This window comes from Bos indicus x Bos taurus, chromosome 24 (genome assembly GCF_003369695.1).
Source record: "Bos indicus x Bos taurus breed Angus x Brahman F1 hybrid chromosome 24, Bos_hybrid_MaternalHap_v2.0, whole genome shotgun sequence".
NCBI lineage: Eukaryota > Metazoa > Chordata > Mammalia > Artiodactyla > Bovidae > Bos > Bos indicus x Bos taurus.
Genome location: NC_040099.1, coordinates 60,126,664 through 60,146,117, shown reverse-complemented (window position 1 = coordinate 60,146,117; position 19,454 = coordinate 60,126,664). Strand labels below are relative to the sequence as shown.

The 19,454-nt window shown below is 43.3% G+C and overlaps 1 protein-coding gene across 2 annotated transcripts in view; it reads right to left on the bottom strand.

Annotated features, from left to right (window-relative positions):
• CDH20 (cadherin 20) overlaps positions 1–19,454 on the bottom strand; it is a 214,458-nt gene that overhangs the window by 102,699 nt on the left and 92,305 nt on the right. The window lies entirely within an intron of this gene.

Genomic DNA, 19,454 nt, shown 5'->3' with positions numbered 1-19,454 from the left:
GCTCGTTCTGAAGTTCTGCCTTCCTTGTATCTACGCCCTCTGCACTGTGCCTGCAGCTCTGTCTTTAAGAGGTGGAGCTGGCTTCCTCTCCTTTGAATCTGGGTGGCCCTGTGACCTGCTGTGGTCAGTAGCATGCAGCAGAAGTGACAGCGGCCTCGAGCTGCAGTTCAAAGCCTCGGCCTGAGGGTACCTGTGTACTCAGCACGAGCGTCGTCTGCTGGAGGGTGAGACCTTGTGAGGCAGAGCTGAGTAAGTCCATCTGGCTCAGCCAAGTTCCCAGCTATACTGCGGAGTCTAGCCAAGATCAGAAAATGTTCCTATCTGGCTTGAAGCTGACTGCAGATGCATGAGTGAGTTTCGCTGAACCCCGCTGAGGTCAGAGCTGTCCAGCTGATTTTCGTGTTATTAGTAACAATGAGTAGTTGTTAAGTCATATTTGTTGTTGTTGTTGTTGCTTTGTTAGCCAGCGTGACTGTGGCACTTGGTAAGGGTATCGATCAGCGTTGGCTGTGATAAAGCCGTATGACAAGCAACTCCCAAATCTTAGTGGTTTACGAGATGAATTTTTTTTTTTTTTTGAATTTCCTTCACATCAGCTTCAGGCTGATGGCAGGGTTTAGGACTCTTCAGTGTATCTCTCATTCTGGAATTAGGGGCTACCAGGACATGATTTTCTCATGACAGATGACAGAAGCGCAAGAGTCAAGCCAAATTGTGCAAACAAATTTAAAGGCTTTGTTTGCATCATGCCCACTAACATTCTCCTGGGTGGAGGAAGTCACGTGGCTAAGCTGAAAAGCAGCATGGCATTCCAGTTTACTGGCGCTGCTGGGCTCTGTGAAGCCACGTGACGAAGGATATGCTATCTGATCTTATCGTAGGAAAGAAATGAAGGACTAGGAATAAATTCACCACGGGGAGAATTATTCAGGAGGCATAGTCGGGAAACTGTTTGCTGAAATACTTGATGAAACTCATTAATGCAAAATTGTTTGCCCCAGAAAAAGCTAAAATAGCCTATTGAAGACAGGTGGTGGTTCATATACTAGCATGAATATATAATTATATATATTTTTTGGAAACATAAATTATCTGGAATAGGAATATGCCAAACATATTTTCATTTTTCTTGGTAAACTCACCTATTAGTGTCTCTTTATATAAGTTCAGTACAGTTTGGGGTTATGTGCCAATTCTCCTTCTCTTGGTTTTATAATTTGGTCTACTCCCCTTTTAGGTTTCCTTTGGGTTTACAGTGTTGTGAAAATAGGAAGATATCTTTCTTCTGCTGTAAGAAGTCTTGAAGGCAGCAAAAAAGTCATATATGTGAGTTCAGGCTAATATGCATTATAATTATTAAAATGCCTTTTAGTTTGAACTGTAAAATGAATTGAAACAATGAAATGAGGATGAGTTTATGACACTATAGAAATGCAGGATTCTATCTTGTATACACACAGAAAAGTGCTCTGAACACCCTATTACATGTGGCACATTGCACTCCCCTCTGAGAGTTGCAGAATCTAGACATTGCTTTTTTTGTGGTTGACTGTTAACATTGCTTCTTGCATTGGTAGGTCTTCCCTTGAACACTGCCACCTTATTATGTAGGAAGTATGACAGTCAGTAATCATTTCTCTTTGTTAAAAATAAATATATACTAGTGCCCAGTGTCTACAACTATTTACCAGAAAAAATTATTTGAAATAACATATTGAAAATATTGAAGTACTCTATGTGTTTTTGGCTGGTTGCCCAAAGGATCTGTCTGTTCTGTCTGTCTGCCTGTGTCAGATGCCTGTGACAGAAGCACGTGTCCTTGGCAGAGAGTTGGGGTCCTCTCCAGAGCCCTTCTCCACCTCCCTGTCTTCTCTGAATCAATCCCTCTCTTTTTCCTGTCATGCTCCACGCACTTGAGCACATATGATGTCAGGGAAGAAATCTGTTATGTCCCTTGGGAGCAATCAGTGGAGAAGGAGTTGAAGGGAAAGAAAGCAAGAGAACCAGGCAGAAATGCAGGAAAGGGTGGAGAACTGTCGTGTGGAGACCAGTGCACAGGAAGTAGGTGGAAACAGCAACATAAGTGGTTTTGAATGTGGAAATCGTGGTGACCCATCAGCTGAGCGGACGCGGACCCACTGTGATACCACTGGGCCCACTTTCTAGCTCCAAAACATTTATTCTTGGTCATCCACATCAGTTCACTCTACTGCCAAGTCCTCTGCACTTGATTGAGGTATCTGTGCCAAATAAAAGCGATTTATGCAGTTCTGCCTTGAGATTATTTGTGTTTAATGTTTCATCCAACCCAGCCTGAAAACACAGCGCAGATAAAATGAATAGAGAATTCACCGAGGGGAAAAATGAGTGGTGGAAATAAATTCTACATGGAGTACTTTTATGGATTCAGAGAATGCCAAAGTTGGGAAAGAAGCTAGACACAATACTGTCCAAACTCTCATGTTATAGGTGAAACCAGTGTTCAGGGAAGTATAGTGACTTGCTCAAGGTAATGTGAAGGCCAGAGACAGTATCAACCCAGACTCCTGACCCTGAGGGCAGTGCTCTTAATCCAGAACTTCTTTTCTGCCTGCCCTCTTTGAACCATTTTACAATGATTTTTGTGCAAGGAGAAATCAGGAAATGTAGCCCGTTCCGGCATCAGCAGGGTTAATGAGTCTTTTCTACATGCTGTCGCGTTAGTGCACCTGTTCAGCCCTTCATTTAACAATATTTAAGAATGTCTATTGTAAGTTCCGTGTATTATACAGTAGGCACACAGGGCCAATAATATTTTATGTATTCTCATCAAGAGGGGAATTGTAAGGGCCATAAATGGCCTGATGGAAGAGGATGGTGAGCACAGTGGCTCACAAATCGCGTTTCCTCGGCTGAAAGAGCTGAGTGAGTGAGGACGTGAATTCTTCCTGTCTCAAAGGCCCACGGGAGCCGCCTGCCAACGGGGCAGAACATATGAAGACATCTACCGTTTACATTCTGTTCTGGTCAAAGGATGGTGGTAGCAGTGGTACATGCGTCTTTATGGCTTGCATACATCGAGTAGGAATAGTAACTGGTGACCACTTACTGAGTGCAGGACACTGTGCTAGATCCGTTTCCGTCAATTATTTCTATTAATTAATGAATTGATTCCGTCGCTTGTTCAACCTTCATGAATTGAGTGCCAAGCCCTTTTCTATTTCTTTTACATTCCTCACAGTAACCTTAGGATGGGGATATACATGCTTATTCCCCATTTACAGCAGAGCAAACAAACTTAGAGAAGGTGAGTCAAGTGCCCCAAGTCAAGCAGCGTGAAGTGTGTAAGTCAGGAATTAAACCCACAGGCAGGGTGTCTAATTCAGCAAGTCCCTGGACATAACACAAAACGGGAAAGACCTGATGATAGTTTAGCCAAGGCTAGTCTTGGGTGTGAACAGAGTGAGCAGAGTGAATAGTGTGAGTAGGGTGAATAGAGTGTGGTGTAATTTTGTAATTCTTAGGAGAATCCCATGTCCCAAATAATTTATACTTAATGATGTAGTGCCTAAATTCCGCAAATAGAAATGCTTTCTTTTAGATTATTACACTGATGGCTTCTAAGTGTAACTACAGCATCTATCCTAAGTTCAGAATTTCCATTAAATTTAAAGCTGGATTTTTAGAAGCTTTAGAAACATGTAGATGTTTCATAGGCATCTCAAATTCGAGGTGTCTAAAACTGAGCTTCATTAGTTATTGGGAAATGCAAGTCAAAACCACAACGAAATAGATTGCACTTCACATTCTTTAAGATGCCTAGGAAAAAAAAAAAGACAGGCAATAACAAGTGCTGCTGAGAATATGGAGAACTCGGAGCCCTCATCCATTGCTGGTGGGGACAGAGAATGGTACTGCTTCTTTAGAAAGAGCTTGTCACGTCCTCACAAGAGTAAACCCAGCAATTCCACCACTGGGTTTAGTCTCAATAGAATTTAAAACATATGTCCTCATAAAAGCTTTTACTTGAATGTTCATAGCAGAATTATTCATAGTAGTCAGATGGTGGAAACACCCAAATGTTGGCCAACAGATGATTGGAAAAACAAAATGCGGTATATCTATACAATGGAATGTTATTTAACAGTTAGGAGGAAGTACTGATATTTGCTACAAGATGAATGAGTCTTGAAAACACATTGCTGCAAAAGACCATATGTTATAAAATTCCATTTATATTAAATCTCCAGAATAGGCGAATCTATAAACACGGAAGGTAGATTAGTAGCTGCTTAGGGCTGGTATAGGAGGTATAGGTGGAAATGGAGAGGCTAATGTATGCAGGATTTCTTTGGGGGGGCGTTTAAAATGTTCTGAAATCGCTTGTGTTGATGGTTGCATGACTCTGAATATGTTAAAACCATTGGACTATTTTAAATGGGTGAATTATATGACTTGCAAATTATATCTATCAGCTGTTATATTTATTAAAAAAGAAAAACACCATGTTCCACCCATTTTCCAGGGTAGCAGCTCCCCTCGTGCTCCCCCTGGCTGAGCTGTGCACTCTTTGCAGTGGTCGGCTTCCTATTCATGTTCGTCTCCCTGCTCCTAGCATCGTGCCTGGCCTGTGTTAGGTTCATTTTACGATGCAGAGTATCGTCAAGCAGACAGGAGCGTTTTCCTCTCTGCTAGGCAGAACCTGGACAGGATGAGACTCTTGGGAACCTGGGAGAAATGGATGCACTGAAGGGCAGGTTAAGAGTGGGATTAAGGGACAGCGGGAGGCACGGAGGGCGCCCTGCCCCCGCCACGGCTCTGCCGGAGGCTGCCCTGTGCGCCTCCAGCGGCACCTCGAGGGGCGGTCTAATGTAACGGGCAGAGTGCCAGCTTCGCGCGAGGTCACAGAGACAGGACGTGATGCATCAGGCTGTGAACTCAGCTGAGTTGCTGAATATCTGTCCTGCGAGGTTCTCAATCTCCTGATCTGTAGAAGGATAGGAATACTTACTTCTAGGAGTTGTGAAGATATGATGAGAATGCATGTAAAGACTGTAATATGGTGAAAAATGCTTTGTTTTTATATTATTATTTTGACATTGAGTCCTGTCCTCAGATGCTATCACATTCGGGGCTAAACGGAGAAGCTTTACCGCGTTTTCTCTCTTAGTCCTTCCTTATCTCAGACTCCCGAGAGAAAGTATTCTGAAAGAACTGAGAGAAAGTTCTCTGAAAGAACTGTGAACTGTACAAAAATCGGAATAAGTTCAATTACTAGTCACTTTATGGAGCAAAATGCTTACATACTACATGACCTTCATTTGTGTTCTGTTAATTCTTTTCATCGGAGAAGGCAATGGCACCCCACTCCAGTACTCTTGCCTGGAAAATCCCATGGATGGAGGAGCCTGGTGGGCTGCAGTCCCTGGGGTCGCTAAGAGTCGGACACGACTGAGCGACTTCACTTTCACTTTTCACTTTCCTGCATTGGAGAAGGAAATGGCAACCCACTCCAGTGTTCTTGCCTGGAGAATCCCAGGGACGGGGGAGCCTGGTGGGCTGCTGTCTATGGGGTTGCACAGAGTCGGACACGACTTAGCAGCAGTTCTTTTCGAGGGTCTGCTGCGGGGCTGGACTTGGTCCTGGCGTCACAGACGGCTCCAGGACGCGCCACGCGGGGGAGATGCGGTCAGGAGCGGCCCGGGTCAGCCTCGCTCTGCCGCCTGTTAGCCGTGTGTGCACCCTTAGTAGGTGACTGAGCTCTCGGGGCCGCAGTTTCCATGTCTGTAAGAGTCAAGTCATGCTAACAGTTCCCTTGCAGGCGTTGGAGGGGAAAAGTGAGGCAGGCAAGTAAAACTGTTACAACATCTTGTGCTTGGTAAGCCCTTAATAAGTGTGCTTTAAGCTGGAGGACACTTTGAAGACACGTTCTCCACATAACCATTAAACCCAAGTCAGGGTTCCATACCGCATGTTACGGCAGTTTACCTCCAGGTCAGTTCAACAGGTTATTTATCACTGCCTGAAATGTCAGGGACTGTGCTAATCGTCCCTGTCAGAGACTTCTTCTGTTTTTAAACTTTGATATTTTATTCATCATGGATTTTTGTGTTATTTTTCTTTTTTAATAGTGCAGGAAATATTTAGTTACTGAGCTTTTGTTTTGTTTGCTTGTTTTTGGGGGCCATGCAGCATGTGGGGTCTTAGTTCCCAGACCAGGGATTGACCTTGTGTCCCCTGCACTGGAAGCTCGGAGTCTTAACCCCTGGATGGCCAGGGAAGTCCCTGTCAGGGACTTCTTATAGTAGATAGAGTGGGCTTACTAACTGACAGGAAGATTTCTATAATATCAAGTCTCCTTTAATTGGCTCATAAGCATTGTGTTTGATTTTTACAGAATGCTATATGAAGATATATTTCAGGAACATATGGACACGTCAGATGTCACAGTGGGACTGTGATATTCCTGCGATATTATGCTGGAGCCCTCAAAGAGGACATGTGCCTGTGTGTGTCCCCCCAGACAAGCCCCCCCAGATTTCTTTTCTATGGGGACGATCTAGTCAGATACTGAAGAACTCAGTACTCATTCTCTGTGTTGTGATTCTACTCCCGAAGTTGTTTCTAAGGTTCTGTTTTCTAAGAGTAAACAGAAATTACGTTTTCTATACTGTTTTCTCTTTTCTTATTTTTCAATTATGAAATCCAATACAAGTTGAATCCTTGTTCTTGAACAACACAAACAACAATGACAAACAACAATCCCCCAATCGAACAGTAAGCCCCCCAAGAGGAGACTGCTCGAATACAATGATGAAAACACTACCTAAAATCCATACTTTGTTGAACCATACTATTTATACTTAGCTTGGGTTGTTTTTGGAGCTTATTAAGCCTCTTGCTTAGTCCCAGGCTCTGATGATACATCTAGGTTTGAGGATCTGGGGTTTATGAGAGCAAGGGGCTACCAGACACATCATTAGTCCAGATGTTACTTTTTAGTGGCCCTGTTTTCATGTGTGAGAATGGTGGTAACTCAGAGAAAGATTTTAATCCTCTGGGAGATCTAAAGTAGCGGTAATATATTATGTTCAGTAATTATTTCTTAACATATGCTTTCCATCATTATATTTTGAAATAAAAATGCAAAACAAAGAAATAAGTATAAAAAGTGACAATACAGATCTATATTTAATCACAAAGAGTTTTGTATTTCATTGAACAAAGAACCAGGTACCAAATCTGGAATGTTGGTATGATCTCATGTTTGATTAAACAGATATTCTGAGTAATGCTGACCATTTATTGCACATCTGTTCTGTTCTTGGCACTGTCCTAAAAGTGATTTACATATATTATCTCGTTTAATCCTGACATAAATAATGATATGGTATACTTTAACCATATATGTATATATATATGGTATAATTTGACCATATATATATATATAAAATTTATCCCAATTTTACACATGTGAAAACTGAGACTTGCAAAGGTTAAGCAGCTTGTTCAGGGTCACACAGCCAGTATGTGTGAGAGCCGGGTACACTTCCCCTAACAGATACAGAGAGACACACAAAACTGTCAGTGATTATTCTCTGTGGGTGTGGATTTTCTTTTTCTTTTGGCCTATCTATTTTTAGTTTTCTTCAATGAGTTTATCTGCGTAATAAATGAAGTCAGGAGGTAAATTGAACCATAAGCAACCTTCATATCAAGGCAGAAGAAGGTGAAGGGAGAAAGGAAGGAAGAGGGAGAAGTAAAAGACCGATAAGAAAAGGAAGGAAGGCGGAGGAGGGAGGGAGCGAAAGAAGGCTGTCTTCCCGAGGAGGCTGTGAGATGCTGCATTCAGCTCTGTACCCTCCCGCCTGCCTCTGGGGGTGGCCTCGATGCAGTCCGGCCCAGGACGGGAGCAGCCGGAAGTGTCCTGCAGAACACAGGATTTGGGGAAGGGACTTCACATATTTAGAACACTGTGCTCTTTCCAGCTACGGAAAATTGAGCATCGCGATACTGAACTGGGTTGTAATTGATACTGAAGACCATATCTTTTACAAAATGCAGTTATCTAACAGAATGCTTTGAGTATTTTTAGCAGAAGACTATTAGCCAACAAAAAGTTTGCCCCGTTTCATCATCACGGCATGTTGTGGGCACCAGGCAGGGACAGAGGAAGGATTAGCAACTTGATGGGTGGGCCAGTTTTGTGGGAGACACAGGATACAGGAGGCCAGAGGCGGGACACGGCAGGGTGACCGTATGCTGTGTCTTTCTAAATGAAAGTGGATCGTATAATCATTAACTGGGATGACAGATATATATGAAGACGGTCACTGATAAACTGGGAAGTTTGATCATCCTAGAGAAGCCAGATCCACAGCCTAACCAAGAAGCAATAGAACTAGATATAGGGCATGAGTGTAAGAGCAAAGAGAAGCCTAAAAAAAAAAAGTCCAGCCTCATAAGTAATCAAAGAAGTTCAAATTAAACCGAAAAAATATTTCCTTTACTTTTCAAAATGGCAAAAAATCATTTAAAAAACAGTAAATCTGCCACTTGTTGAATGCCTATATATACTGGGTAAGTTCTAGGCCTTTTTGAAAAGAACATTTAATAAACTTTTAATTTTACAATAGTTTTGCATTAACAGAAAAATCACAAGAATATTACAGAGAGTTACCATATACCTTGTATTCAGTATCTTACTGTATTACGATGGTACACGTGTCATAACTAATTAATCAATAGTGATGCATTTTTATTAACTAAAGTCCGTATTTTATTTGGGTTTTCACCTAATGTCTTTTTTCTGTCCTACTGTTCTGTCCAGGCCATCACACTACCTTCAATCATCACACCTCTGTAGTTTCTCAGACTTCATTGTTTCTGATGGCCTTGGCAGTTTTGAGAAGCGCTGGCCAGGTATTTATAGAATGCCCCTCGGTTTGGGCTTGCCTGATGCTTTCCTCGAGGTTAGTCGGGGCCCGCGGGTTGGGAGGGGAGAAGCCCGCGGAGGTGAAGTGTCGTCCTCCTCATCACATTCGGGGTGCGCACCATCGACACAGCCTGTCACTGCTGGTGCCTGCCACCTGGCTGAGGCAGGACGTCAGGCTTCTCCACTGTAAAGGACGCTTCTCCCCTTTCCCTGCTGAGCTCTTTGTCACACTGAGTGAACTAAGTCAGAGAAAGACAGATATCACACGTGGACTCTAAAGCAAAGGGGACAAACGAGCTTACTTACGATACTCCAGTAGCCACAGATGTAGAAAGTAACCTTATGGTTGGGGGGCAAGCGAGGGGCCAGCTAAACTGGAAGACTGGGATGACCGTTTACACACTGCTGTATATAAAATAGATAACCAGTAAGGACCTGTAGTGCAGCGCAGGGAGCTCCACTCGATACGCTGTAATGGCCTCTATGGGAAAAGGTCTGAAAAAGAGCGGATACACGTGTATGTGTAACTCGTTCACCTTGCTCTACACCTGAAGCTAACACAGTGTCGTCAATAAACTACTCCCCAATAAAACAAAATAAGACAGCCGCACTGTACTCTTTGAAAGGAAGTTACTATGCAATGCACATTTAAGGCATGGGGAGTTAGGCTCCACTTCATTGATGGTGGCATATTCACATTAATTATTTGGAATTCTCCTGCCTGGAGACTTCCCTCTTCTCCCTTTCAATGATTTATTTAATCATTAATTTTTATCAGTGTGGACTCATGGATATTTATCTTATACTTTGGGTTATAGTTTAATACTATGCTATTTATTTTATTGCTCAGACTGTCCCTGCTCTCACCACTGGGCACTCTCTCGTGTCGGTCACTGCTGGGCCCTCTCTCGTGTCGGTCACCGCTGGGCACTGTCTTGTGTTGGCCACCGCTGGGCGCTCTCTCATGTCGCCCCTGCAGGTCTCTGACATGCCCCGTCATTTGTCTCCTCAGCACTTCTTATCTTGCTGGCACTAGAAGGTGCTCCAGGTTCATCCTGTGTGTTTTCTTCCTAACCCCTTAGTTAAACCCCTTAAAAAAAGCAGCCATTTTTTTCAAGGACCCCTGACGAATGTTAGAAAATGATATTAAAAACCAAGACATGGGCCCTAGCTGTGCACTATGCTCCTGGGGTGTTGTTACCTCTGGCCTTCTCAGGGAACAGAGATAGGAAATATATGTGAACAGGTAAATTCATGTATATAAATGTATCTATATCTCTCTCTATATCCACTGTGTCCATATTAAGCTAAATATGAGTTACCCCTTTCCCTCTGATTGTCGTCCAGTACTGCACGATTCAGTCTAATGTCTCACTTCACTTATCTGTAACCTCTCATTCCAACTTCTACCCTGCCATCCACTTGCATATACTCAGATTTGGTGAGAAAACTGGAAGACTGGCACTCCTGCGCTGCTGGTGGCAGTGTTGGTACACTTCTTTTGTGGAAAGCAGTTAAGTAAAATGTGTCAAGAGCCTAAAAGTATCAACTGGTCAAAGGGTCAGATAGTCCAGTCATAGCTCATTTGGTTAAGAATCTGCCTGCGGTACGGAGACCTGGGTTTGATCCCTGGGTCAGGAAGATGCCCTGGAGAATAGCATGACTCCAGTATTCTTGCCTGGAGAATCCCGTTGACAGAGGAGCCCGGCAGGCTAGAGTCCATGGGGTCGCAAAGATGCAGGTACAACTGAGCGACTAAAACCTTCACTTTCACTTTCCAGTCAAGGGGGACAAAGACAAGAGAAGTAGAAGCAGATGCTCCAGCAGGGAGAGCGCAGTAGACCCGGGAGGCAGCCTGTAGACGCAGATTCAGCTTCCTTCATTTCTGCCAGGAGAGGCAACTTTTCTGGTCAAAGCTTGCCTGGGGACCTGCAGCTGATGGTAGTGGGGGATACAAAGTATTTGATGGGCATACGCAACAAATTCAGCTCTTCATCAGACGTGTTTTCTTGACATTTTCCAAGAGAATTAATTGTTCATGATTTACCTCTGAAATAACTGGCTGGTAGTTGTTGAGAACTCATTTTATACCTAAAAAAAAAGATATACTGCTATTCTCAGAGAGTTCACAGTCTAGATACTGTGACATCTATGCTTGCAAGTACGTGTGCTTTGTCTCTCGGTCACGTCAGACTCTCTGCAGCCCCTTGGACTAGAGCCCCCCGGGATTCCTCTGTCCAGGGAATTTTCCAGGCAAGAGTACTGCTGTGGGTTGCCATTTCCTCCTCCAGGGGATCTTCCCCAACCCAGGGACTGACCCATGTCTCTTGCATTGGCAGGTGGATTCTTTACCACTAGTACGACCTGGGAAGCCCTTAATAAGTCTGACCAACCTGGAAAAACAACTCAGGTATTTCCCCGAAATAAAAGGGGGAATACCTAGGATAAGGGGGCAATTATTCTGCTGTCTTTACTGAGCCCCTCCAGCTGCCTTGTGCTGTCCAGATGCCAAGGTGGGTCCCCAGTGAAGTTACAGCTTCCTCACAGCTACACATAAGACATAGGGGCTGAACTTTAGTGATTCTACAGTCTTTTTCTTCAAAGTATCAGCTACAAAGGAACACAAGTCTGAAGTCAGTGAGAGAAGGGTAACTATAATTTGAAGCAAGGAATAATAATTGTAAACCATCACTGTTTATTTGAGAAGGGATTAGCAAAGAATCACTTCTCAAAATGAACTCCCCAGAGCTTCTCTCTGCTCTTGATTCGATAGGCACCTTGCTAAGACTCTGAAGGAAAGCCAGTGGTGGTTTAACTCTTTTGTGCTACAGAGAATCAACAGAGGAGAGGCCGCCCAGGTGGGCTGGGGAGGAGAGGAGGAAGAGTGCTCTGTACTTCTTCCAGGAGGTTTGGGGAAGATAAGTCAGATTTAGGGGGGAAAGCTAAAAAAATGAATAAGTTGTGGCTGTGTTTGAAAACCAGGATTTCCTTTTAGAGCGGAAGTCACTGGAGTTGGCTTGCTGATTATTTGAACAACAAGCATAATAAGGGTGATTATTTTGAGGTAATAAACAGCTGAAAGGGCAAAAGCCACAGAAAATGTATCGTATCCAAAAGTCAAGTTTTATATGAGTTAGGACAACTGAGAGAGGAAATATAACCAAGTTGTAGGAGGTATCCTCGGAGAAGGCAATGGCACCCCACTCCAGTACTCTTGCCTGGAAAATCCCGTGGACAGAGGAGCCTGGTAGGCTGCAGTCCATGGGGTCGCTAGAGTCAGACACGACTGAGCGACTTCACTTTCACTTTTCACTTTCATGCATTGGAGAAGGAAATGGCAACCCACTCCAGTGTTCTTGCCTGGAGAATCCCAGGGACGGTGGAGCCTGATGGGCTGCCGTCTGTGGGGTCGCACAGAGTCGGACATGACTGAAGCGACTTAGCAGCAGTAGCAGCAGGAGGTATCCTGTCTCCCCTGGTGGCTCAGATGGCAAAGAATCTGCCTGCAGTGCAGGAGACCTGAGCTCAATCCCAGGGTTGGGGAAATCCCCTGGAGGAGGGCATGGCTACTCACTCCAGTATTCTTGCCTGGAGAGTCCCACGGACAGAGGAGCCTGGAGGGCTACAGTCTGTGGGGTTGCAAAGAGTTGGACATGACTGAGTGGCTAAGCACAGCACTGAGGTATCCTCTAAAACTTCCAGACTCGATATCCAGTGCTTAGCGGCATTTTTATGCTGCCCTGCCAGCTCCCCACCCTACACTCAGCTGGTAGAAAGGATGACTTAGAAATCACAGGTTTCATTCCATTTCTTTTTTTCTTTCTCTTTTATTTTTTAAATTATGAAAATTATGATAACACATTTGCAGGACACTTGGAAAATATAGAACAAAGTTACATGTAGGTTCACTATATATTACAATTGTTTAGGTAGATAAATTAAGATTTTTAGTTGGAGTTTCAATATCAAACTCTCAGAAATTAATTGAATGAATGTACAGAGAAGAAGAATACAGTAGATCTGAAGAGTATTATGAGTCAATTCGCCATAATTAAGATTTATACAATTTAAATGCCTTCTGTTTCTTGAAAGGGGTTGAAGGGAGAGAGGAAAGAACATCTTTTCTTTCTGCTCTTACAGCTTTGAATGTGGTCAGCAGTGGGGGCAATCCTGCATTAATAACACCCCGTGTAGCTGTTGTCCTGTCTTCTAGAGCTCCAAAATCACCGCAGATGGTGACTGCAGCCGTGACATTAAAAGACGCTTCCAGAAGAAAAGCTATGACAAACCTAGAAAGTGTTTTAAAAAGCAGAGACATTACTTTGCCAACAAAGGTCCGTCTAGTCAAGGCTATGGTTTTTCTAGTAGTCATGTATGGATGTGAGAGTTGGGCCATAAAGAAAGCTGAGCACCAAAGAATTGATGCTTTTGAACTGTGGTGGTGGAGCAGACTCTTGATGGAAATCAATCCTGAATATTCACTGATGCTGAAGCTCCAATACTTTGGCTACCTAATGCGAAGAACCAACTCACTGGAAAAGACCCTGATGATAGTAACGATTGAGGGCAGGAGGAGAAGGGGATGACAGAGGATGAGATGGCTGGATGGCATCACCGACTCGATGGACATGAGTTTGAGCAAACTCCGGGAGATGGTGAAGGGGACGGAGAAGCTTGGCGTTCTGCAGTCCGTGGGGTCACCAAGAGTCGGACGCGACAAAGCGATTGAACAACTAGAGTCAGAATTTGTGGAAGGGGCTGTGTCCTGGTCTCTTTGTCTATGACACCGGATAGAACGCTGAAAACAAAGCAGATGCTCAACAAATGCTGTCAGTGAAGGGAAGGCTCTAACCTGTGGCAGATGCTATTTTAGGTGCTTATTTAGCTTTGACTTTTGGGACTGAGTTTTTGTAGAGAAGGAGGACCCATAGGCGGGTTTTCAAATTTGTCCTTTACAGCCACAGAGCTGGAATTTAGAGGTCATCAGTTCGTTGCTACATGTAGCATGGTCGATGGACGGGCTTGGTCTGGGAACCATTTATTACTGGTCTGTGATAAAAATGTGGGATGGGAAGCATCTAGAAACCTTTATAGTAATTTGACATCATGGAACATCCAACTCTGTGCTCATTTTTCTAATACTTCATATTGTAATAGTATCACAATAGTTCTGGTGTATGAAGGGCTGGAAATGAAAGAAATAAAATAGTCTGTCTTTTTGTCCATTTCAAAGAAAAGTTTGAGACAGACGTTTGTGATACAGTTCTCTTCCTCTTCAGGGAGGACATAGTGGTTGAACACACGGGCCCATTTGGGAATTCTGGCACTCTGCTTTCCAGGTAGGAGACCTTAAAGATTAAATAATTTTAAGTAAGATTAAATTGCTTCATCTTTGCTCGTCCAGCTTCCTCTTCTATAAAGCGGGTTATGATGATGACGAGACTTTTGGTAGCTGCCTCATCAGGTTGTGATGATGGAGTGAGTTGACACGTACGGAGCAGTTAAAATGAGGCAGCCACATAGTAAACATCACACGCTTGTTACTATGCTTACAGATGAAAAGTAGACTCAGACAAGTGGAGAGTTGCTCACCGTTACATGGCGACTCAAAGAGAGATGTGCACTTCTGCACGTCTCGGCAGACCCCTCTTGCCCAGGTCTCCCCCTACCTGGAGCAATACTGTTCTAACCATTCATTATGGCTGCGCTGGGCTTCTGTTGCTGCCCACGGGCTTTCTGTAGTTGTGGGAAAGAGGGGCTGCTCTCCAGCTGTGGTGCATGGGCTCCTCACTGTGGTGGCTTCTCTGTGACACACGGGCTCAGCAGTTGTGATGCATGGGCTTGGTGGGATCTCCCTGGACCAGGGATCGAGCCCACGTTGCCTGCGTCGGCGGGGGGAGTCCTAACCAGTGGGCCGCAGGGAAGCCCATTGTTCTCTCAGTTCTCGATGCTCTCCTCTCACTCTGCACTCACCACTGGTTTGCTCTGTGCCCCTTGGACACTGTTTATTCTTAAACATGTTTCATTGTTGTGGTTCCGTCTGGTCCCTGCCTAACTGACCACAGACCGAATCACTGCGCTCCCGTGTTCGGGGCTTTTATTTCCCTGTCGGAGTCATCCCAGAGATTAGCAGGGCTGGCCAAACTCCTGACAGAGCACACGCAGAACAGCTTAACAGAACAGCGCGGACATGTCCCAGGAACAACTGCAGCAAAGATGGGCAGTGACTGCAAATGTTTATGAAAATGATGCCCGACTTTCCTGCGAAGAAAATGAATCACACAGCATGCGGCTGATGCCGGCCATTAAAGCCAGTCCTTGTGGGCCGAGCAATGTTGACCTGTCACGGAGGGAACGGTGATGTTTTAATTCTCCTCACACTCTGCTTGTGAGTTACTATGAGACTAGAGTTAGAGAGTCTTATGTTTGGTCAAACAAGACAAAACCAAATCAGCAAGCGAACAAAAACTGCTCCCTTGCCCATTTTCTAGACCTATTTTTAAAATATTCTGTATTTTGAGAAGATGAAGAATGAATGCCCTTTTCCTCATATATTTCCTCTCTTTCCCCTAGGCTTTGAAAAACCCTTTTCAAGCCCATCCTATATTCTGTGTCCTCAGACCTCTGGTACGCCAAGCTGTGTTTTATAGAACGATTAGGGAGGGCTTATTGTATGCCGGGCCCTTGTCTGAGAGCTTTCTCAGTTAACCCGTTTGGTCCTCACAAGCACCCTGGGGAGCAGTTTCTCTTTACTCCCATTTTAAGCTGGGGCGCAGCTCGCGGCAGGGAGTGGCCGGGTGAACACGCTGCAGGCCGGACAGGCCTTGCTGGGCTCACGTGCTCAGCCCCGCCTGAGGGAGCCAGGGGCCAGGAGAGCCCTCCTCCTGCCGCCCTCAGCTGTGCTGTGTCCCTTTCTCCTCCATCCTCCCGTCTCCTTCCTTCTGAGCTTCTCTTCTGTGAACACTTTCTACTCGACGGGCAATGACAGGGTCTTCCTGGGATCTTTCCACCACTTCCTGTTCATCTGTCTCTGCCTGAGTCTGAATAAAGAAGGTGAGGAAACTGTAAATACAGACCCTCCAGTCTGATGGAAGCATCTCAAGGATTTTGGCTTTCCTCTCAGAAACATAATTCCCAGTTTTTTTCCTTGCATTTTCAGTAAGACATTTTCAGGAGGGAAGGAGAGAAGGGGGGAGGGAGGGAAAGAAAGAGAAAGGGACTGCTGAGTAATGGGAGGTATTTGAGAAGCTCTGAAATCTCATGATTAAGCCTGTCATTGATTACCTTTTCATTGCTTGTTTAAAAAATTGGACTGAGACTATTGAGGAACTCCCCCAAATGATTTGTGGCCGAGGGTCAGATTCCCACACCATTTCTTTTTACGGTAGGAAAGCAAAAATATTAAAGGAGGATGAAAAACTATATGGTTTAAAATTCTATAAGCAGAGAGTGAATTCTTGTCTTTTTTTTTTTTTTTAAATGGGTTCTTAGATTGGACTCCAATATTATTCCAATGATACTAAAAAAAAATCTACCTCAAAGCAGATGTCAAAAATGCATTCTGGGAAATGTTTTTTCAAAACTACATTGACTAATTTTAAATCAATGCTATTTGACATTAAAGAAAATGAGTATGTACAGAAGTCTAGATGGATGACATCTTAGTAACACTGTTTATTCTGTAAGCTCCCATAGTGTGACAGATACTGTATTGATTGGGAAGGGCGGATTCTCTATGCTAAAGCAAATCCAGTCTAATTTAGACACAAGTAATAATCAGTGCTAATATGGTCATGTTGCCCAGTGCCCCCGGCGAAATACGATTTTTTGGTTTCAGTTGATCTCCCATTTAGTAAAACTGTACAGGATGAAGAGTGAGTTTTCAGCATCCACAGTACAGTTCTTATAAACATGAGTTGAGACACTGGTACGACTTTGCTTCGGGTGCAGTTCTCAAGGTTGTCTCACATGCTGTTTTTTGGAATATAGGAAAACTAGGCTGAAAAGGGCATACTTAACCGATAATAGGAGAAAGAAAATTGGAAAAAAATGATTAAAATCTTTGAAAGGGAGTTGTCATCTCTTAATCTATGTAACACCCTTTAATTAATTTGGGTACTTTAGGAAACAATAAAGCACTGTCGTGTTGAAAGAATTCAATCTAGCAGTTGAAAGTGAAGCGTAGACAAACTATTGCTTAACATTTACAAGTGAAATTTAGACAGCGTGTAATAAGTAAGAGAATTTTACAGAACATCAGATTGATAGAAACAGCTCACAGAGCCTTGAATTTAGGAACTTTTACCGGGAGAGAGGTAGGGAGGAGCGGGGGCTGGGGAGGCTGAAACCTATCACGATGGAACAGTGGCTCTTGCTGGCTAGGTGTTATAATGCAGCATAGATTTATTAAGTTAAAGGAAAAAAAGAAAACAAATTCCCGAGAGACTCAGCATGGGCTTTCGTAGACCCTCAATCCCGAGCTACGTCATTTTCAGGGAAGTCTGGGTAGAGAGGAGACAGGGCAGCGGCCGCGGTGGATGGAGCAGAGATCACTGACACACAGATGACTGGGATTGTACGGTCAGAGTGTGATTCACAGAGCAGTGAACGCTCCACACCAAGGAACGAGGCCTCGGACACGCCGCGAGCAGCTCAGGACGGAAGGAGATCCCGGCTGTGCCACCGCAACACTGAGTGTTCTCATGGGCCCTGCCCTGGCAGGGCTGACGAGGGGGCACCAGGGGGCTGGAGCCCCTTCCAAAGGGTCGTCTAAGTTCTCACCCTGCTTCCTCGGCGCGGACCTGAGTCTGCTGGCTGCATCTTTCGTGGCCCACTCCGCAGCTGATTCTTGACCTGCTCAAGGCTAGCACTTGTTCCTACTTCTCTGACTGGACAGAGCCGCTGTGTGCCCTCCGCACTCCATGATTTAGTTTTAAAAACCCGCTAGCTTACTAAGCTTCGGCTCACTCACATGTTTTCTGAAGTAAAACATCATGTCAGTTTCATACTTTTGCTTAGGGTGGATGCTGTGGGCAATCATTATGTGTAGTGACTGGTGCTGATTGTGACGCTGGATAAAGGGGAAGAGCAGGAAGCAATAAAACTGAATGGTAATTATAAAGTTGTGGTTTTAGTTCGTAGGTAAACCAATCGCTTATTCACAAGCCTTATCCTTAGCTACAAAATCAGCAGCTTAATGGTTTCCTCTCTTCTTTCCAGCTGCTTTAGAGAAAGTTAACTTGCCTAGAAGAAGGGGAAGAAAAGTTGCAAATGTTTAAATTCATAGAAGATATTTCCTCCTTTGCTGATTGTTAATGTTTATAAACTGAGGGCAATAAACAAATGAAAATAGTAGAAAGACACGCCTCTATCTGTGCAAAAGAACAGTCAAAACCAAAATATAGTTGGAGCATATTTCCTCTAGTATTTTACAGAGTGTGTGTTAAATAGATGAATCATGGACAGTTTTATTTATGAATTATAGGCCCTTTTACAGTTACTTGTTATATCTATGAAATATGGCTATTTATAAAAACATATTTAGAAATATATGCATATATTTGATATGTGTTTATAAATATGCATGCATTTATATATTTGCTATATTTCATTCACATATCACATTTAGCAAATATGAATTTTTATTCATAATTATAATGTATTCTATGCATAATTCCTATTAGGTCTCTTGTAATCAAAAGCTCACAGTGTGATGATCTTTTTCAGAATCCTAGCTCCCATGCTGAGTAGTAATATTTCTCTGAGATGTAGAAATAGTTTGTTTTTTTTTTTTAATGTAATTTGCAGTTCTAACCATGTAGTTTTCTTCTAATAGCAGCTTTTCTCAAAGACACAGAGCAAAGGTCAACAGAAATGCCTGGGTAACTAGAAAGTAATTAGAGAAAGTCTCATTAATTTGCCTATTTAATTTTTTTTCACTTGTAGTGACATTATTTTTTCCAGTAAAACACTAATTTCTAATTTAACAAATAGTATCAGGCAGTGGAAAATGAGGTGGAGAGATAAAAAGAGAATTTGAAAAGCCATAAAGTAGCTCATAAAGAACCAGTGGTTTTCCTTTTGGCTGGAAATTGCCAGTGGCTTACCCTGCAGCTATTATCAGATGTGCTCAAAAGAATATTCTTGAAAGAGAAATGAAATATGTTTAATTATGGCTTGAAGCTTATGTAGGAAATCACTCTTCTGTTCCATGGAGCTCTAGAACTACTGGTGTTAATTTAACATTGCACTTCATGAATCTTTTTTTTCTTTATGTTACATCCAGATTCAGGTCATGACGGCATGGTCTTAAAACCATATTAATCCCAAATCAATATGCTTCTTTTGTTGTTTTAGAAATTAAGCACAGTAAGCATGCTATTATATAGATTTTTAAAAAGTGGCTTAGAAAGTGAGCTCATTTTATGATATGCACTTTACTGAAAGTGGAATTTATAACTATTCAGATGAAAACCACTGTTTAAAAAAATTCACTGATACTAAACAAACCAAATTCACTCTTTCCTGTGGAACTGTTAAT